At 46.3% G+C, this 6160-nt stretch overlaps 1 pseudogene; it reads left to right on the top strand.

Moving 5' to 3' along the window:
* Positions 1-3210: 3210 nt before the first annotated feature.
* Positions 3211-4904, top strand: LOC125516576 (annotated as a pseudogene).
* Positions 4905-6160: the final 1256 nt, after the last annotated feature.

Raw genomic sequence — 6160 nt, 5'->3', positions numbered from 1 at the left:
GATAGAGGAACAAGAAGCAGATCGCAGCAAGCGACCTGCTGAAGCTTCCCCCGAAGCTACCCCGCCATCTCAGCGGAGCAGCAGCGGGGCTTCCACCGAGATGCTTCAGCTGGAGCCTGTCTTCACGGCTCCTGCTATCTACCCCGTGGACTTAATCACGGAGTCTCAACATTGCTACCTTATGACGCAATGGATGAAATTGAAAGTCAAGGCGGCTGTTGGCTCTGTTGCACCTTCTGAACCTGGCGCAACTTTTCACTGTCGGCCGATTCCAGAAGGATATGCTAGGATGATGGTGGATGAAATAATTGACGGATTTGAGGACCTCGAGCTTGACCACCCTACGGGTGAAGTTGAGACTCGACTGGGTTCTTCTCTGAAGACTCCATGCCTATGGCAGAAGGAGCTCATCAACCTTCTGAACTAGACGCCTCTGCCTCCTCCTCCTACTCCTCTGGCGAGTTAGGGAACTCTGCCTCCTCCTCCGGCGAGTGATCAGGGGACTCAGCCTCCTTCTCCGGCGCGTGGCGGCACTCCGCCTCCTTCTTCGCCTGCGCTGGCGCGCTCGAGTAGCCAGCCTCCTCCTGACCCGCCTCGCCAGCAAGGGCGGAAGAGACCCGCCGCTGCTCCGGCTGCTCCAGTGCGTCGTAGTACTTCTCCTTCGCCTTGTAAGCAATGAAAGAAGACAGCCGCAGCCGCTCCGTCTGCTCCGACGTCTAGCAGTATAGCCAGAGGCGGGAGGCAATACAGATTCGGTCCATCTCTCAAGCCTCTAGAGAAGTTACCATACGAGAGGACCATGGAGAAAAATGCGAAGATCGTGGAAACCGAAGTGAAGGACTTCTTTGATGGGGTGAAAGCAAAGAAACATCCATCTCCAGTGGAGAAGATAGATTTGGTGAAATTAAAGCGCACAATTGATGCCCTGAGGAAACCACCAAAGTCTCCGCCAAAAACAAACTATGAGCGCATTACTGAAAAGGTATATATCAAAGCGGAGCGGTCGGGAAGTACTATCAGTGATTGAAGGTTAGCAGAACGATGAGAAGTGAAAAAATTGCCCAGCTCGGTGAACAAGTGAACCAATCGTGCCCCCCGATCAAGGTGTCTAGCGATATCGTCGCTAATGATCAGAGGATGGTGCCCGGTTATACCAATCTTGATGATTACCTGGCCGACGATGTACATTTTGAATCCTTGGAGGTGGACGAACACAAATACCATGACGGGAAGCCTCTCATCAAAGATGAAAAATCTCTAACAACGATGATGCGAAGATTGCATGATTGGTACATGAAAACCTGCAGAGAGTCTGGGGGACGAATACTTTGACGCTGAGAGTTAAAGAGGAGCACGACCTAGTTGGGATTGATCTGTTGTCTATTCCATTTGAGGAGTTCTTCCATTAACAGCCACTTGCTACTGTCTGTAAGTACTACTTCTGTCATTAAGTCTCTATATATAGCTCAGCTCTTTCATTGCATGTATTTATAATTATCCTCACTATATTATGCAGATTAAAGATCGTCGAGTGCAGAAAAGAAGAAATATATGATATTGGGTTCATTAACACAAATATCATAGATGAATATGTTGAAAAAGAATGCCAAAGAAGCCGAGGCCAACTTGCTCAAATCTTTGGTAATAAATCAAAACAAAGATAAAATACTCTTTCCTTACAACTTCAAGTGAGTGTTACTGTCTTGTGCATATTCGGTTTCCCTTATTACTCGTGGTTATAGTAATGTAATTAATTGATGAGTTATGCATGCGTGCGCAACTTCCACTATATTCTCTTGGAGATTAAGCTTGAGCAGGGACTAGTAATCGTCTTAGACTCGAGACGAAAAGATCCTGAGACCTATGCGGACATGACTAAAATTCTCCACAAGTAAGTTCAATCGATCATTATCACACCATATCGGCAACTTTTTGTTCATTTTCTGATATCTCAAGTAATAATTATTATCTTTGTCTTGCAGGGTTTGGAAAAAGTTCATCGCAGAAGCTCCGGGACTGCCAAAGGGGCTGTGATATACATACCCGAAAGTAAGTACTACTAGCTAGCTACTTTCGCGCATCTCTCGTTGATTCTAGCTACTTTCATCGATGCCATTTATAATGCTTCATTATCAGTTTGATTGACCTCTATTTCTCGTAAAGTGCTTGTGGCAGGAACAAGGGAATGATGATACTACGTCTGCGAGTTCATCTACAACGCGACTTGCAAAAATAAGCGGGGCTACTCTCAAAGACAATTTGATGTGTGTAAGCAATACTATTCACAATTTCATTTTATTACACCATCATTTCTATTGAGTTTCATTCATATATATGTATTAACCCCCTTCTTGAAATTAGACACGGCAGATGCGGAATGAACTCCTACCAGAAGATCGCATGAAAGAAATTCAAGAGGAATTGGCGGGATTCTTTGTTGACCACGTCATCAATAAAGCCGGAGAATACCATGTCGAAGCTAAGTTCTTATATAATTAGGGGAGATTATCTTGTAAGAGATCTTATTGTATATATGTAGACAGTAGCGTCGGATAGATATACGAAAACTTGTTGTTCGTGCAATCTCTCAGAGAAGGAGAGGTCAATATCACTTCTCTCGGTATGCATGATGAACTTCTGTACTTAATGGTTTCTTTCATTTGCTTACTAGCTAGCGTGTCAAGAGCCTCTCTATACGTATAGTACATAGGGTCGACCAAGCACGGAGATAAGAGAGGACACTTCTCTCTATTAATTAATTAGCTACCTAACACAATATGTGAAACACCTTAATTAACCATACAAAACCCCCCAAATCCTCCCCCCCTTCAGAAAAAAACAAAAACCCTAGCCCCTGAAAAGCTGACGCGTGGATGCCTATAGGTCCCGGTTGGTGCCACCAACCGGGACCAAAGGCCCTCCTGCCTGGGCTCGCCGCAGCAGACACATGGAGGCCCATCTGTCCTGGTTCGTATAAGAACCGGGACTAAAGGCCAAGGGCTTTAGTAACGACCCTTTAGTCCCAGTTCCTAAACCGGGACAAATGGGCCTTACGAATCGAGACAAATGGACCTTTTTCTACTAGTGTGACTCGGCAACTCCAACCGAGGACGGGCTAGTGAACTGAGACCATATATATATATATATATTCATTAAAAGCATGAAGCCGATATGTGGACTGCCCACACCACCGTCTGCCTGGTGCCCACCATGCATCCTCCTCCAAAGTTGCTCCTCCTCCTCGCGGTCCTGCTCGCCGCCTCATCACATGCACTGGTGCAGCGGCCACCGGCGACCGCCTGCATGAGGCAGGAGAGGGACACCCTGCTGGCATTCAAGCAAGGCATCACTATCACCAGCGACACCGCTGGCCTCCTCGCCTCATGGTGCAAAGACGACTGCTGCCAGTGGAGAGGTGTCCGGTGCAGCAACCGGACCGGCCATGTCGTCGCTCTTAACCTTCAAGGACAGGAGCTGGTCGGTGAGATAAGTCCTTCCTTGCTCTCCCTGCGGCACCTAGAACATCTTGATCTCACCTCCAACAGCCTTGTTGGCCCAGCTGATAGTATTCCCAAATTTCCGGGTTCCCTAGGTAACCTGAGATATCTCAACCTATCCGGAGTACCATTTTCTGGCGAAGTGCCTCCCCACTTCGGCAACCTCTCCAAACTGCACTATCTTGACCTCTCAAGCTATGGAAACATGTACTCCGAGGATCTCTCGTGGTTAACACGTCTGCCATCTCTAAGGTTTCTCAGCCTGTTTTTTGTGGACCTGAGTACGGTGGCTGATTGGGCTCATGCGGTAAATGCCCTTCCTTTGAGGTCCCTTGATCTTGAAGGTTGCTCGCTAACAAGTGCGAACCAATCGCTCCCACACTCAAACCTTACTACAACTCTTGAGGTGCTCAACCTCGCTGTCAACAAGTTTGACCACCCGGTTGCATCTTGTTGGTTCTGGAACCTAACAAGACTCAAGCGGCTCTACCTTGATTATAACAAAGGCATGCATGGTCTGCTTCCTGATGCACTGGGGGTATGGTATCCTTGCAAGAATTATCCTTCTTAGCTAATAACACGATGAGCGTGGACTCGGCGGACTTGAAGAACCTATGCAACTTGAGGTTCATAAACCTTGACAATTGTTTCTCAAATGGATTCGAAGCGGAGAGGCTCCCACAATGTTCCTCAAACAAGTTGCAGGAGTTGCTCCTATCGGGTAACCAATTGCCAGGACCTCTAGCAAATTGGATGGGACACCGCACCAGCTTAGTCATTCTTGATCTCAGTTTTAACAAAATTACTGGGCCTATACCAGAAGTTATAGGGCACTTTACAAATCTGAAGGCTTTATACCTATTTCGCAACCACCTGACTGGACATGTGACACCTGAAATCGGTAATCTCACTAATTTGATTTGGTTGGATCTTAGTCAGAATCACTTGGATGGTTTGATCACAGAAGAACATTTGCATGGTCTAAAAAGCTTAGAGCAAATAGATTTATCTGACAATCAATTGGAGATTGTGGTGGGTTCAGAATGGGTTCCTCCCTTCAGACTGCAAGAAGACAGTTTTGCATCTTGCCAGATGGGTCCTCTATTTCCTGCATGGCTTAGGTGGCAAGTGGATCTTACTCGCATTCACATCTCAAGCACAGGAATAACCGATAGGTTTCCAAATTGGTTCTCTAGTTCCTTCTCAAAGATCACATACTTGGATATCTCCAATAACAGAATAAGTGGTGCCTTGCCAAAAAATATGGGTAACATGTCACTGGGAGCATTATATTCTAGTTCAAACAATATATCTGGAAGAATACCTCAATTGCCCAGAAATCTAGAAACATTGGACATATCAAGAAACTCTTTATCAGAAACTGCTTATTTCCGCTTCTTTGACTAGGTGCATGACAAAGCCTATGTGTTCATAGTTTTCACTTGGGGCAAGTTTGCCAGGAAAAGGTAACTGCAAATCTACAATTCAAGTGCTAAATTAAATCAGCTTATGACAAGTGCCAGTCTATCATATGGGTTGTATGAATAAATGAAACTGAATAGTGTGTATTTAGAGACTTGTGCTACTGTATGCCTTTTTTATTTTCGGTAAACTTGTAATAATGAATGTTTCATGATGCATGCAACCGTTCTTGGTTTGCACTTGTGAGCTATGATGAGTGTCGCTGTCAAAACCGGCGGATCTCGGGTAGGGGGTCCCGAACTGTGCGTCTAAGGTGGATGGTAACAGGAGGCTGGGGACACGATGTTTACCCAGGTTCGGGCCCACTTGATGGTGATAAAACCCTACGTCCTGCTTGATTATTCTTGATAATATGAGTAGTACAAGAGTTGATCTACCACGATATCGGAGAGGCTAAACCCTAGAAGCTAGCCTATGGTATGATTGTATGTTGTCCTATGGACTAAAACCCTTCAGTTTATATAGACATCGGAGGGGGCTAGGGTTACACAAGGTCGGTTACAAAGGAGGAGATATACATATCCGTATTGCCTAGCTTGCCTTCCACGCCAAGTAGAGTCCCATCCGGACACGGGACAAAGTCTTCAATCTTGTATCTTCATAGTCCAACAGTCCGGCCAAAGGATATAGTCCGGCTGTCTGGAGACCCCCTAATCTAGGACTCCCTTAGTAGCCCCTGAATCAGGCTTCAATGACGATGAGTCCGGCGCGCAGTGCTGTCTTCGGCATTGCAAGGCAGGTTCCTCCTCCGAATACACCACAGAAGAGTTTGAATACAAGGATAGTGTCTGACCCTGCAAAATAAGTTCCACATACCACCGTAGAGAGAATAATATTTCCACGAATCCAATTTGCTGACACGTTTCGGCAACATGACATCATGCCATGGCCTGGTAATTATTCGAACCGTTTTTCCTTAACCAGCCCCGTACATAACGCGAGGTGGTTTCTTGACACGTCTTGTCAAAGTAGAGATCATGTTCCCCTTATTGCGAGATCCTCATTAATACGGACGTGGGTAACCCAACCATGCCTTGGACTCCTAGATTTTAGGCAAGTCCCAAACGGCCACGAGGAGGACGCTATAAAGGGACAAGGCTTTTACTTCTTCCCTCCCGTGCTCAATCGAACCCTTCCCCCGCCTCGAGTTCTAACACCCAAAGCCCAGGTCAGGTGCTTCG

This window comes from Triticum urartu, chromosome 6 (assembly GCF_003073215.2).
Source record: "Triticum urartu cultivar G1812 chromosome 6, Tu2.1, whole genome shotgun sequence".
NCBI lineage: Eukaryota > Viridiplantae > Streptophyta > Magnoliopsida > Poales > Poaceae > Triticum > Triticum urartu.
This window is presented reverse-complemented; position numbering and strand designations above follow the sequence as displayed.